Raw genomic sequence first — 16,394 nt, forward strand, 5'->3', positions numbered from 1 at the left:
ATATTAATATTAATATGGCATCAGCTGACTTTAAAGAGCTCAAAAGCCTCATAATGGGAGTTGATAAAAAAGTAAGTGACTTTTCACAGCAACTTAAAAAAGTTGAACATAATTTAACAGGCATGATCAATGAAGTGAAAACTGACGTTAATGTACTGAAAACAAAATACGATGAATCTCAGGTAGAAATAACCACTTTGAGACGAGACTTCACAGAGTTGGAACAGGGTGTTGCAGGTATGGATCTGCAAATACAAGCAATTGAAGGTGAAAAATTACAAAAACAAAAATATGAGCTTCAAACCCAGATGAATGAGTTAAAGGATCAGGTTACAATGCTTGAAAAGCACGAAAGAAAATATAATGTTATGATTTATGGTATTGATGACAGTAATGCAGACGAGAATATCTATTCTGTTACTCGTCAGTTGTTTAGCGAAAATTTAAAAATTGAACAGAGAAAAGCAAATGCCATTCCAATTGCTAATGCTCACCGCGTACCAACAAGGGGTAGTGGACCCAAACCAATTATTGTTCGATTAATCCACTATGGAGATAAACAACTCATTATGTCCAGTGCCCACAATTTAAAAGGTAGTCAAATTCGTATTCTAGATGACCTACCCGTATCCATGAAAGAGGAAAGATTCCTTCTGTCTCACGTAGCCTACAAAATACGCAAAAAAGAAAAATTGCAAACACGTATTCGAGATGTCGGGGCACATATGACACTTGAAACCCGTAAAAATAGAGGGGAACCATGGAGCACAAGAGAATGATCAGCGATACAAAACAATATACCTTTTTCTAATAATTTACATGTCTTTATACAAAATTTTACTTGTAAAACAATAAGCCATTGCCATAGTTATTTGTTTAAATACATACATGTACATGTATAACCTTTTTCTTCATCATATTTTCACAGATACCATTAATAAATTGATACCAAATTGTAAGTATAGAACAGGGAATTTCATTCCAGCTTTATAATCTATTTATGCAAATACTTAATTTTTGGTTTGTGTTTTTTTTTATTTATTTTTTATTTGTTATTTGCTTTTTATATATACATATACTCATTTTCCAATTTGCTGAGTTAAAATTTTTGCCTTTATTATTCATTTATATGTTTATTCTCTGCTGCTTATACATGCATAGTTATTTATAATTTTGCTATTGCTAGTTATTTACTTTTATTCTGAACTGCTATAATGTGCTTAATGCTGTGGTTGCTATATGCTTTACTTTATTTTATCAAATACAGACTGACACAAATGAGTTGAAGTTAGAATATGTAAAGTACAGACCACTTTTAAAGTGATGTTTATTTCATATTTAAGAATGAGACGTTTGTTTAAAATTATCTTTCCTTGGTTGTGTTTATGGTACATGTACATTATAATGAAATGACTTTACTGTAGTAAGTTTTACACAATCTTTGCTGAAACTTACTCATTAATAAGATATGCATACACACACTCAGAATGTGTAGTCTGTGTTTGACTGTTAGATAGTTTTGTTAGTTTTCAAGATATATTGATCATGCGTTAATTTGATTTACACTGTGATACAAAAGTTTTGCTACATATATATAGTGACACTACATTTGAAGTCAGTCAGAGTTTTTAAGTTTTTGAAATCATCTCTCAACTACGCACTGTTCTTTTAAGCAAGAAATATTAATATTTAGATAAATCTTATATATTTACAACTGCACCTCATAATATCATAAAGAATATTGATCTTTAATGGTACAAATGTATCGGAGATATATTGAGTATAAAACATCTCTGCCTTCTTAAATAGACATAGGATTATATAAATCTGTGTATTTGACTTGGGAGTTTTAATACATAAATACAAAGGACAAACATAGAAATTCCAATATCTACATGTAGTCAATTGAACAACTCTGACAGTCTTGAAATATTGTACATAATAGGCTTATTTAGAATGCATCTAATAGTTCATTTAACTAAAACTGTTTTTCAAAATGAATGAACGTGTTATAAAGACAACATCTTATGATAAAAATATTGACAAATCTGACTGGATCAGATTTGAAGGCAGAACAATGGACATTTGTATACTTGTGCTTCTTGTGTGATCTTTTCTTTTTTGCCATAACCACATATAATGGAAAAGTATCTGTGTGTGTTCGAAAGAATGACAGTAAGAAAATTAAATGTAATATGAAATTATAGGAATGAAATAATCTTTCAAAATATGTACATAACATGAACTATACAGATATTCACTGTTGGGTGCTCAAATTAAATTTCCATCTGAATCCAATGTATTTATTGAAATTTCTTCTGAGTTATCTCCCATAGACCATTTAGAGTGACTATCCTATACAACAACAGTGAATGTCTCAGAGTGCAAATTTAGTATTTGATTTTAATGTTGGACTTTGTCTTGCTATTGTATTTTATGTTTTCTTATATATGTATTTATTGTAAATTACAAATATGTCTTAAGGTTTCACAGATCTGGAAAAACTATACAGTTTTAAAGGAAAAGAACTTTAAAAGTCCCTTGATTTCACAAATTTCATGGTATATTTATGTACATGTATACTCACTAATCATTAGAGTTATAAATATTGATAAAGCTAAACGCATGCATGAAGGGTGATATTCTTAAAATAATTTCTTATAATTGTCAAGGTCTGTATACAAAGGAGAAACGGAGAGATGTTTTGAACTATTTAAAGTCGAAGAATTTTAATGTATATTGTCTTCAGGACACGCATTTTACAGAACAAGATGAACTAAATATTAAAAATCAGTGGAAGGGAGAATGCCTTTTCAATTCATTTACATCCAATCAGAGAGGGGTGGCCATCTTTTTTAATGAAAACTTTGATCTTCAAATTCACAAAGTTAAAAAAGATGAGGGTGGAAATCTTCTTGGATTGGACATTACAATTGAAGATCAAAGAATTACTTTAGTAAATATTTATGGGCCAAATGTAGACACTCCTTGCTTTTATCAAAAGGTGGCTGACATTATTGAGGAATTTGATAACCAATCTTGTATTCTTTGTGGAGATTTTAACCTCATTCAAAGTTTTAATCTTGATACCCATAATTATGTTAATATCAACAACCCAAAGTCTAGAGAAAAAGTATTACAGCTAATGGAAGACTTTAATCTAGTTGATCCATTTAGAGAATTATACCCCAATCTGAAAAGATTTACTTGGAGGAAAAAAAAAACCTTTAAACAATCTCGTTTAGATTTTTTTCTGATTTCTGATAATATTTTTCACTTTGTTAATGATGTTAAAATTGATAATAGTTACAGGTCTGATCATTCACCTGTGGTCTTTTCTTTCAAGATTAATGAATTTATAAAAGGCAGAGGCCTTTGGAAGTTTAATAATTCTCTTCTTCATGATACTGACTATGTTAAAGAGATAAAAAACCTCATAAATATAGTAAAAGAACAATATGCCGTCAAGATATATAGAGATGAAAATTTACAAAATATTGACAACTCTGAAATTGAATTTACTGTTGATGACCAGTTATTTTTAGAAACTTTACTCACAGAAATACGTGGCAAAACTATTTCATATGCCTCTTATAAAAAAAAAGGCGGGTATAAAAATTGAAAATGAAATTATTTCAAAATTAAAACAATTAGAAGAAAATGCTCTAACAGTAGAAAATCTGGAAGAGATTGATCAGAAAAAAGCAGAACTTAAAATGTATAGACAAAAGAAGGTTCAGGGACAATATGTTAGGTCAAGAAGTCAGTGGATTGAAGAAGGAGAAAAACCTACTAATTTTTTTTTAAATCTAGAGACTAGAAATTATATTAATAAGACTATTCAAAAACTTACTTTAGAAAATGGTGTTATAGTGGAGGAACAAAAAGAAATCTTAAATCAGACAAAGGTGTTTTATGAAAAACTTTATAGAAAACAAGATTGTTTAAAAAAGGTTGATTTAACACGGGAATGTTGTTATGACGAGATACCAAAGCTTAGCGAGGATGAAAAGCAATTATTGGAGGGAAATATTAATTTTTCTGAATTAACTGCAGCATTAAAGAGGATGAAAAATAACAAAAGTCCTGGATCTGATGGTTACACTGCAGAATTAAATTTTTTTGGATTGATATTGGTAAATTTGTCCTTAGATCTATAAATTTTGGGTATGGGAAGGGCCAAATGTCTGTCACCCAGAGGCAGGGAGTGATTACATGTATTCCAAAAGATGGTAAACCAAAACAATTTCTTAAAAATTGGAGACCTATTACTTTACTTAATTCTACGTATAAATTGGCATCAAGCTGTATAGCAGAGAGAATAAAATCTGTTTTGTCAAAATTAATAAGCTCGGATCAAACTGGTTTTGTTCCAGGTAGATATATAGGCGAAAATTGTCGATTGATATATGATATTCTACATTTTACTGAAGAAAATAATATTCCAGGAATTCTCCTGCTGATTGATTTTGAGAAGGCATTTGATTCCATATCTTGGTCATTTCTTTATGATACATTAAGATATTTTAATTTTGGTGAATCTGTTATATCCTGGGTTAAAACCTTCTATAACAATATAACAGCTGCGGTGACACAAAACTGCTGTCTGTCAGAATTCTTCACTATAGAGAGAGGCTGTAGACAGGGAGATCCTTTATCCCCTTATATTTTCTTGCTATGTGCAGAAATATTAGGCATTTTGGTAAGAAATAGTAAGGAGATAAAGGGTATTACTATAGATGATACAGAGTTTGTACTTTCTCAATATGCAGATGATACATCCTTGATATTAGATGGCTCGCCAGAATCGCTCGATGCATCTCTTCGTGTTCTCCAATTGTATGCTGAAATCTCGGGACTTAAGATAAATATAGAAAAAACAAGTGTTATTTGGATAGGTAGCAAAAAACATAGTCAGGATCAAATTTGTGTAAAGTGGGGATTGAAATGGGGCTCCAGTACATTTAAACTACTTGGAATTACTTTTTCAGTCGACCTAGATAGAATGATTAATTTAAATTATAGGCCAGTTTTAGATAATATAGACAACACTTTGAAAAAATGGTCAAAACAGTATCTCACCCCCTTTGGAAAGATTACCATTTTAAAAACTTTGGTCATAGCTAAATTAAATCATCTGTTTCTATCTATCCCTAGTCCAGATGAGAATATGTTACTTAATTTAACAAATAAAATGTATGCTTTTATCTGGGATAATAAACCAGATAAGGTCAAGCGAGATCTTTTATGTCAAGATTATTATAAGGGTGGTTTAAAAATGCTAAATTTAAAAGCATTTATACAGGGACTAAAACTTACATGGGTGAGACGTTTGTATAATTCGAATTCAAAGTGGGTGAGATTAGTCTCTATTGTGGAGCAAATAAATTTTATTGAAATAAGTTATATTGGGCCTATTAAAAGGTCATCAAATAGATTTTGGCAAGAAGTTTTTGATGCTTGGAAAACCCTTAATCAAATTAGAAAACCAAGATGTATTGATGAAATTCTATCTTATTCTTTATGGGAGGTAGAAAACTTTAAAATTGGTGGTTCAAGAGTCTACTATAAAAACTGGGCAAATGCGGGAATTTGGACAGTGCAAGATTTGTTAGATGACCAGGGCAAAGTTATGTCATTTCAAAATTTCCAACAATTATATCAATTTAGGCCAAATATTTTACATTATTATGGAATAGCACACTCGCTTAATGAGTGGTTAAACACGATAAATATTGAAGTAAACGAGAGAAAAATTCATGCAATAATACCTTTTAACATAAGTATCTTTTTTGAATCAAAAAAAGGTTCAAAAGACATGTACAACATATTGAATGAAAAATATATTACATTTGCTGCAAAGGAAAAATGGGAGAACCATCTTAATATGACTGGTATTAACTGGAAAAAAATACACACTTCGTGTACAAAATATAGTAAAAGCACTAAGCTTAGCTGGTTCCAATATAGAATTATCCATAGAATTTTGGGAACTAATTCACTACTTTACAAGATGAAAATAAATAGTAACAACATGTGTACATTTTGTAAAGAAGGACCAGAGACCATAGAACATTTATTTTGGAGCTGTCCGATGGTCGCCAGTCTCTGGCATGCACTAAACATTTGGATTTTTGAAATGACAAATATTGAACTGCCTTTGAATATTATGATTATTTTATTTGGTATCTTAGAAAATGTTAAATTGAATTTTGTTAAAAATAAGATTATTCTTTTTTCAAAATACTACATCTACCGAACAAAACTACAAGAAGTTTTGCCAAATTTAAATGCTTTAAAAAACTATTTAAAGGAACACTTGAATTTAGAAAAATACATTTCATTTAAAAACCTCTCTGTAGAGGAATATAACAAATACTGGAGTCCCTGGGCCCCTATCATAGAATAAATAATAAATGTTAAAATTTGATTGAAACACCACTTATGCATATCGCAAGAACAAGTAAGACTTCAATGTTATAAGATATTTATTTATTTTCAAGCTACTATTGCACCACCATATATATTCAATTGTTGTTTTATTATATAATACTTCTTTTGTGTTAAAATGCCATTCTGTACACCTTTGTTCATACATGTTGTGCTAGTCTATTTGTTACAATAAAGAAAATTCATTATAAAAAAAAAAAAAAAAAAAAAAAAAAAAAAAAAAAAAAAAAAAAAAAAAAAAAAAGATAATCTATTCCTGAGGTAAAAACAAAACCTTAGTATTTTAAATAGTAAAAAGTATTGGAATTAGTTAATTTATAAATATGAATTACTGTTATGAGTTCAATGTCGTTTAGAAAAGTTCAAAGATTAATTTTCCGATGGTCATCAATTTTTCTACAAAAAAATAGAAGGTTTTATTGGTATGCTTGAATATTTGTTTTTGTACAAAAATCGTAAATTATTTTCTAACAGTTTATCATTTTAGAAATTAAATCACATATTTCTATCTTAATATCGATAAAACAATATCAATTTTATCGTTTAATGAGATGTGAGAAAATAATAAGTTTTGTATAAGGAAAAAATCCTTAAAATATTTCATTTCCAAATAAGAGAAATTAATTTATATAGCAGACTTGTTTACACCTTCAAAGTTGATGAAAAGGTCAATCATTATTCAGAAACTTCAGTTCTTAATTTTCAAAGTATTTTGAAAACGGTTTAATTCATCAGATTGACACCGAATACAAAAAACTGCGAAAAAAAGAATGAAGACACAAAATAAACAGTGAAACAAAAAGATTGTCCATATTTATTTTCTAACTCTGGACCTTATTATCCTATTTTTACTATTTTCTTTTTCTGAACCAGAACCTTCTATCTAGAAAGAAAAGTCCGTTCTACATACTATACTACTGGACCTATTAACCGTTACATTCACATGTCATAACCCATAGCTTTGGAATTGCTGACCAAATATGATCATTCTGTTCAGTTATATCGTATGATGAAAATATGTTTTGGACAAGACAACTGTAACATAGCCCGATCCCTGAGTGGAGAAACAAGAAAAATCACGTTTTAAAATTGATTGACCTAAACTGTAATATATACAGTTAAAGGCATTGCGATGAATAAACTCATCATATATACTAGGATTAAAATCTTGTATTTGCGCCAGACGCACGATAAGTCTACAGAGAACTGATCAGTGACGCTACAATAAAAAAGTTAAAAAGGCCAAATAAAGTACGAAGTTGAAAGTTTGTCCATTGAGAAAAAAGGAAATCTTTAAAGTTTTGCCAAATACAGCTAAGGTAGTCTATTCTAAAAATAGAAACATACACTTTGACACTTACAATATCTTGTTTATACTTCGCTTCTTTCGTCGCTTATTCAGATGCGTTGTTGATGTTACTGTGCTTCCTGGTGTTGTTGTTATTTCCTCTGTGTCTGTCAATATACTTGTTGTACCTTTGTCAGTTGTAGTTTCCGTTGTGTCAGTTAGCATACTTGTTGGACCCATTTCAGTTGTAGTCGTGAATGCCGATGTTTGGTGACTTGTTGTGAATGAGAAATATTCTGTGGCGTATTCTAGCGCACGATACACAATGTCTCCATAAATAAACCCTTGTTCATGTATCAAAACTGATTCCTTTTTTGTAATAAGATGTGGTCCAAATATTGCAGTCAGGTTACCATCGGGTGTGTCGATACCTAAAGTAAATTTTAGAATCGATAAGTACAATATTCAAAGATCTGACTACAATAGTTATCAAAGGTACCAGAATTATAATTTAATACGCCAGACGCTTGTTTCGTCTTCATAAGACTCATCACTGACGCTCAGATCAAAATAGTTGTAAATCCAAACAAGTACAAAGTTGAAGAGTATTGGGGATTAAAAACAAAACAAAAAGTTGTACCAATGACAGCTAAGATAATTTACTCCTGGAATAAGAAAAAATCAATGTTTTCAACAGGCAATTAAAAAAATGACCATATAATTGACATTCAAGTCAACACCGAAGTGCTGACTCCTGGGATGGATGGTGATACCCTCTGGGACAACATCAATAACAAAACTTCTTCAAAGACCAAGAAGTCTTCATGGAAAGTACTTCAATTAACAAACGTCACCAAAAGAAATTATAATAGTGACATCCTTTTTTGATAAGATCTTTACAGTTCAAACTGATATTTGTGTCAAAGACAGAATTGAGAAAAGTTTTGAAGTAGAATTTTGTTTCAAAAACCTGACTTAATAGTGTCTTAGCTATAAAGTCAGTCCTACTTTCTTCAGAACCAATGACTTCACTACAGGTTAAATATAAAAAAAAGCGCTTCGGACGCATGAAAATTTAAAAGTGTTGTGTCGTGAATACCAAATGCTAAATTCTAAATAAAAGAGGAACAGTCAAACTCATCAATCTTAAATAAACTGACAACGACATGGCTAGAAATGAAATGGACAAACAGACAAACAATAGTACATGTGACACAACATAGAAAACTAAAGAATAAACAACACAACCCCCACCAAAAACTAGTGGTGATCTCAGGTGCTCTGGAAGGGTAAGCAGATCCTGCTCCACATGTGGCACCCGTGGTGTTGCTTATGTTATCACAAATCCGGTAAATAGTCTTATTCGGTATGTCACATTTATGAAAGGAAGGGGAATTGTAGTTACGCAATCTAATTAAAAACTGATCTCTAATCGCTCCCATTTTCTGATATGTCGCGTGGGAGATCTAACGTAATCCGCTTTGAGGTCACATTTGAGTGACCTCGTAGGTGTGTCTTTTTTTACCAATAAAATTGATTCTTCCACGATCTTGAAAGTTTATCGTAAGGTAAAGGGATGTAACTCATTTTATATACGACAAAATTGTCAGTCAAAATAAATCATTAACGGGTTTGATTGGCTTATTAATAGGTCATCAAATCATTTGCATATAATTATAAGTTCATAACTTCTAGTTCACTCACATGTGACCTCAAAGCGGGTTTCGTAAGATCTTTCACGCGACATATCAGAAAACGGGAGCGATGAGAGATCGGTTTTTAATTAGATTGGTAGTTACGACGTAATGAACATATCCGATATCATTTGTGAAACGGTTTTTCCATAACGTTCGACCAATTGATGGCGTCCGTAAAATTTACGAAGTGATGATTTCAACTTCACCATTTGGAACTCTTGGTTTAATAGCTTCCTTGTTAGCAGTAACCCTGTATCAAGAAAATAATGATAGGGAATGCAAGCACGGGAATATCGTATCAATTGGGAGATATATACCCAGTATGCAGGTGCTGCTGGAATGTTGCGGTTTAGAAACGGAAAGCTCACAATTGGAAAGCTGAAATCATTTCTTTTGTAGTATAGTGTTGTTTTCAACCGACTCTCATTGTCAAATTCGAGATATAGGTCAAGATATGAGGCCGGCTTATCTGTATCTGTAGTATCCTTTATCTCTAGTTCGATGGGAACGATGCGTTCCAAATAGTCACAAAATTTTGAACTATTTAGTGAAAGAACATCATCTATATAGCGGAAAGTAAAGTTAAAGGAAATTGCTAACTTCTTATCTTTCCTCCTCAGAAGTTCCTGTATGAAGTCAGCCTCATAATAATAAAGAAACAAGTCGGCAAGTACCGTACTGTACAGTCGGGTTGAAGTCTATTTGTGTGTTAACATAAGTGGTTGTTCTTTTAATCTCCTTAAAGCAATTGTGATATATAAAACTTACCTCTTTCTTTCGCATCTTTATTTCCGCTCAATTTATATTTGTGGTCATTTTCCGATTCTATCTTAAATTCTCTCATCATGGAAAGAGATGGTACTTCAATTGGTTCAAATGTCGCATTTTTTTGTAAGAGATGTCTCACTGGACCAATAGTCATTGCGTCTAGCATGCCATCTGTCTCATTCAATATTTTTCCAGATGACAATGTGAAGGTAAGAATGGTTATACAAACGGATTTCCTACAAAATTTGTAAAAGAAATGTGAATTAAATTTTATCAACTGCGAAACTAACGAAACTATTAAAAATCCGACTACTAAACCCATAGTATGAACAACGTTGATGTTATCTTGAAAAAAAACCATAATTCTATAATTCTGGAAGTTTGTTAAGGTTTCAGATCTCTAATAAAAATATCACTGTTTTCTATCATGGGATATTTATAAACTTTATTTTGTAATTGTTTGGTTCCTGGAGCATTTACTTATTTTTCTGTATTATCAACATTGCGAAATAAAAGACGCATAAAGATAGGCGAATAATTCGGTGACCAAAGGTTTTTGAAATTTCAAATTTTAAAAGAACCAATCAATTTCTAAAAAGTGCTACATTCATTTTGAAGTGAGGTGGATATCACTTCATCACGAATGCAAAGAAGTGGATGCATTTGTACTTTTTTATTTATTTTTTGTGGTTTGCATTTACTTTAGTCTAGTTTTGTAAATGCATTTGCGTTTGTTTTGCATTTGTTTTCGTTTGCTTTCTTGTTTTTTAAAACAACAAATCTGATTATTATTAATAAATGAAAAAATAAAAAAATAGGAGTTGTAAAAATTATAATAATCTTAATTATGATTTAAAATATCAGACAGAACTTACCACATATTCATGTTTTATGTAGAACAGTTTGGACCGTTTTAAAAACTATTTTCAAATTCACGAAAATTTATACCGCGGCCAAATTTATACTTATTTATTTATAAACTGCAACGTCAAGAAAAATCCAAGCACCAATAAATTAATTAAAGCATCTTTGATGACTTCCTTGTATATTTTAGGTGACACCCTATTTAATTAATTTGTTGATAATACCCTGCTACCGAAATAAATTACAGGTTTTGATTTCATAAATTATGAAATGCATATACTTATATCAATATTTAAAAGGCTTTATACAAAAAGGAATAAATAAATATGCACTATTAGTATTACATTATTTTTACGCATGATGGTTCTTGTTTTCTCTGCAAACTGTTCAATTCATTTTATGTTTAATAATTTCCATTGCATAGTTATTTCTTATAGAGCAATCATTTTTTCAATTTCTGCAGCATTACATTAAAGTGTCAAATGATCATCAGTTAACGTTAATACGTTACACACCTGTTTTACAATAAAATCAATTTAATTACGTAGGCCAATAATGCCCCCAATAATATACAAAATTAGTAAACATGCCACAAAATGCTAAAATTCTTTCTGCATACATAAACCATTTGTATTATAGTACAGAACTAAAATTTATAAGAGAAATTATTATCCTGATGAAAGATTCATTCAAAATCTTAACATATCTATTAATATTTTCTGTTGTATTTAAGTTGCCCATCTTATGGTTTTTTTCAATAGAAAGCCAACATGCAGATTGACTTTTATTGGAAAAGCTCATATGAATTAAACTCAATATCTTATAAAACTACATATTGATACTACCTATCCCATCAGCAGTCGATCCGGGGTTTTCAGAGTTTTTGTATGAAAACCCTTTTATATGCAAGCGTGCAAACTAAAATATTTCAAAAAGTACATAGTCAAGGTATATTGCCTTAACATAATATGTGTTTACATCTCGGCCTCCTTTACTAGTATTTTTCATTCCTAACTTATTGACAAAACGTTCACATCGTTGTTTCATGAAACAAAATGACCAACTAATTTATGAAACAAAGTGACCTTCTACTTTTTGAAACAGAATGACCATCAACTAAATAAAAACAAACACAGAGGCATCTTGTTTTGGAGATATACATAATTATTTAACAAAAAACGACAGAAGGGTTTAGCGAAAAGATTATGAATCTGACACTAATTAAACATGGTAATAAAACCTAAAAATATTGTTTTTTTTTAATACTGCTAATAAAATTTATTTATTTTGCTATGATAAACAATTTAATCAGCTTTTAACAATCGTTAATTACATTGACATTTTCATAACGTTAGATCATATCTTTTCGTTGGGGCAAGTGTGGACACAATATTCAAGCTTGATACTGCCTGCATTTAGATTGTAATAAAGTTTTACAAAATATAGGATTCTGACAGGAAATAAATGTGTATAGAGATCTTCAAAATTTTAAAAGGGACATTTAATTTGGTATACGTAGTATGGTCTGATATCTAAAATATTACAACAGAGTGAGATTAAATTTATTAAATAACACCAAACAATTGATTTCATTTGAAACCAAACAGAGTTTAAATTTTGGACCCGGCAAAACTTAATATGGACTAATTTGAAAACAGGACCCTAAATAAAAAAAATCTAAATGCACACTAAGATTCACCATATTATATAGACGCAATAATTCAGGTTTTGTTGAAATCAAACAAAGTTCCATTATGGACCCTTGTCACTTGAATGTAGACAAATTTAAAGATAGGGTCCAATTTCCAAAAAAGTATTAGTAGGTTAGAACCCCAAAAAAATCAAAACTTTAAATCAATCCCATCGAAATTGGTTTACTGATTTGCATTTATTTTCAGTTGAAGATTTCTGGCTTTTGCGCAGTATTGTGCTGTCGCACAAAACTTGAGTAAGATTAATTGATTGGTCGATTATTTGTTTTAAACACCCTTCGTGTGGAACTCTTGTCTATATCGTGGTGGCAAAATGTTATCGAGGGGGGGGGGGGGGGGGTAAGAGCGCCCGAAAAGAACCAATAACCTTCAACATAGTTTCAATGTAAGAATCAAATACATAATACAAAACGATATGGGTATTAAGTAGTAGTATGGTTCAGTTCAGTCGTTAGTTGGGATCAAATGTCTTTTCGTCAGTTATTCTTTAAGTCTTCTGAACACCATTTTCTACAAAAAAAAATGCCTGTACCAAGTCAGAAAAAAGATGTAACAGTGGTTTGATTCCGCTATTGTACTTTATCCAGAGGATGAAAATCCCTAGTGTTTTTATCCACCAATATAAATTCACTAGAGTTTTTAATCCGGGTCCCGTGTAAAATATCCACCACTCTTGATAAGATTCTTTTAAAGGGGGAAAATGTATATAAAAAGGGGTGATTTTGTACCTGGAATGATTGCCTTACTTACTTTGAACCGGGATTTATTTATATAACACTAGTATTTAAGATTATACATTGATGAGGTGTGTTAGTACTCTCTTTGCACACATGATAACACAATATATTAATGCTTTATTTACGATTATTTTTCTTATCAAATTCATCAAGTCATATGCTTTTATATGTTCAGTAATTTTAATATATATTTGATTGCCAAAGTTTTTCTGAATATTTGCGTTATGGTATACTTCGATATATATAGATTATCTTGGGTTATCTCAACGAGATTGAATTCCCGCATGAGCCGTTCACGGCGAAAGCGAGAAAAGCAATCGAGTTGAGATGACCAATGATAATTTGTTTTACCTCTGAAGACATTGTCGATTTCAATGTCAATTTCATTAGCAACGCCACGTGGCTCCTTAATTTCTAGCGATAATTTTCCATCGCATGCGAGAAGCATGATATGAAAAATTATCAAAAAAAGTAAATTTAACTTATTAACTCATGTAAACAATAAACTGGTTTAATATAAACAAACAATGATATCAAGATCAAATATTTCACACTATTTACATCCAATATTCACTAGTGAAAAACAGTTGCCCAAAATAAGAAAGTGTGGAGTGAAATAACGCTTACATAGACACTTGTTTTCCATTCATTTGATATGTTTCATCTTTTGACAAATGTTTGAATTTTCTTCCGAGCTCAGTATTTTTTGCGATTTTACTTTTTTCTAGATCGTAATTCATTAAAATCAAATATCAAACAGAACAGAACGGAGTTGCAACATGAACAAAACAGAAAAAACGTATCAAATTGAACATCCAGAATAAATCAAGTCCTCAGCTTCATTTCGAATACTGGTTATCAAAAGATTGAAACGTGATGTATTTTACTTGTATACAAATTTGTAAGGGTTCCGCGGAACCCAGTGTCTTGCCTACTTTTGCTGTAACTCACAGGCTCAACAAAAATGAGGAAAACAATCAATAAAAATATTCCTCTTGATACTATCTTTTGATTGTAAGAAGCTTCTGTCCAAGTTTGGTAAAAATTTCAGGATAGTTTATGAATCGAATAAATGTTTTAAAAACTTAAACTGCAGACTGTATGTAATGTTAACTAGAAGAAAAACTCCATTACAAGTAAAATACAGATACACAGGTACCAAAAATTTACAAAATTTCCTTTCTAGATACTAGCTTTTGATCAAAAACAAGCTTATGTGCAAGTTTGGTACAAATTTAAAATAGTATGAGAAAGTTATTAAATTTTAAAAAAATTAACCACAGAGTGAATGTGATGTTTCCTGGCAGAAAACCTAAGTCTATTTAAAAGTATAATACGGAAAAAATGGATTTATTTTTTTACAAAATTTACTTCTGGATACTATCTTATGATCATAAACAAGCTTCTGTCCAAGTTTGGTACAAACCCAGGATAGTTAAAGAAGGTTATTAAAAAATTTAAAACTTTAACCACAGAGTGAATGTCATGTTTCCCCGCAGAAAAACTAAGTCCATTTATAAGTAAAAAACAGAAAAAATAGAATTTTATTTTTGCTAATTTTACTTCTGGATACTATCTTATGATCATAAACAAGCTTCTGTCTCAGTTTGGTAGAAATCCAGTATAGTTTAAGAAAGTTATTAAAATTTTAAAAACTTTAACCAACGAGTGAATATTTGTGGACGCCGACGACGACGACGACGGAATGTAGGATCGCTTTAGTCTCGCTTTTTCGACTAAAGTCGAAGGCTCGACAAAAAGGGACAATTTTCTACATATGAACTAATCGGCATAATTGTATACTTAGAGAACCTCGCATTTTCCCGTTTCTAAGCCTCATACAAATAAATTTCATATTTCAAGACACTATACGTATATTGTTTTTATACTGAAATCGGAAAAAAAAATGAAAAATGAAAAAAAACATGTAACAAAAATTGTTAAAAAAATTGTTTGGAATTTCCCTCTTGATGTACCATTTTGGGGTATTTCCCTATGAGCGTAGTCCAGGTGGTAAGACATTGGCGTATTAAGGAATTAGAAAGGGAAAATGAACTTAATTAATAACATTTGATAAACATGATATATAAATAACCAATTTGAAGACATAAAAGTTTAAATTGAAAAAAGTTTGACCATTGTTACTTTACGTTGTCGTGGTCGTGACGTGATGTTGTTGATGAAATACAATAAGGAGGCGGGGCTTATAGGTCAGTTGGGGTGATTGACGTATAAAGCTAACGTTTATACGTATAGCTTTATCTGTACAGTAAACTAGCTGATTGCAGTATAACATGTAATTTACCCGGATATAAATTTTAAAAAGACTTGACGTGTTTATATATTTATAAGTTGAGAACCATTTAACTAGATTGAGTATTTATCTAATGAATAAGAGGGATAAAGTCGAATTCAATAATGGGTTTTATATAAATGAGTTTGATGAAAATTATGAACTGTCAATCAACTTGATAATTTGGAAGGGGAATCAATGCATTTAAGCACACATACAGCAAACCAATCACTTCATTTCTGTAGGAGATCTCTTTTTACATTCATGTAAGGGAAAGAAGACAAAGATTGAGATAAAAAAAAATATAAGATAGAACTCTACGACATTTGCATTTGTCAGAACTGCTCTAAAGCATTGTCAATAAATATATTTCCTTTGTTTCTTAATGTTTATTTCCTTTTGGGGAATGAGACGTGGATGCATTCTTTTGTCAGGATTCGTTCGATTTAGCCCTTTATATATGATACAGATACTGTCTATTTTGAAAATAGTATGTTTAGCTCCAGATGTCCTCAAGGTTTTTTTTGTTTTTGTTGCTGACACGTTGAAATGTACCCTTCATCTTCAACTCTTCATCTGACTTGA

Source organism: Mytilus trossulus, chromosome 4, assembly GCF_036588685.1.
Source record: "Mytilus trossulus isolate FHL-02 chromosome 4, PNRI_Mtr1.1.1.hap1, whole genome shotgun sequence".
Taxonomy (NCBI): domain Eukaryota; kingdom Metazoa; phylum Mollusca; class Bivalvia; order Mytilida; family Mytilidae; genus Mytilus; species Mytilus trossulus.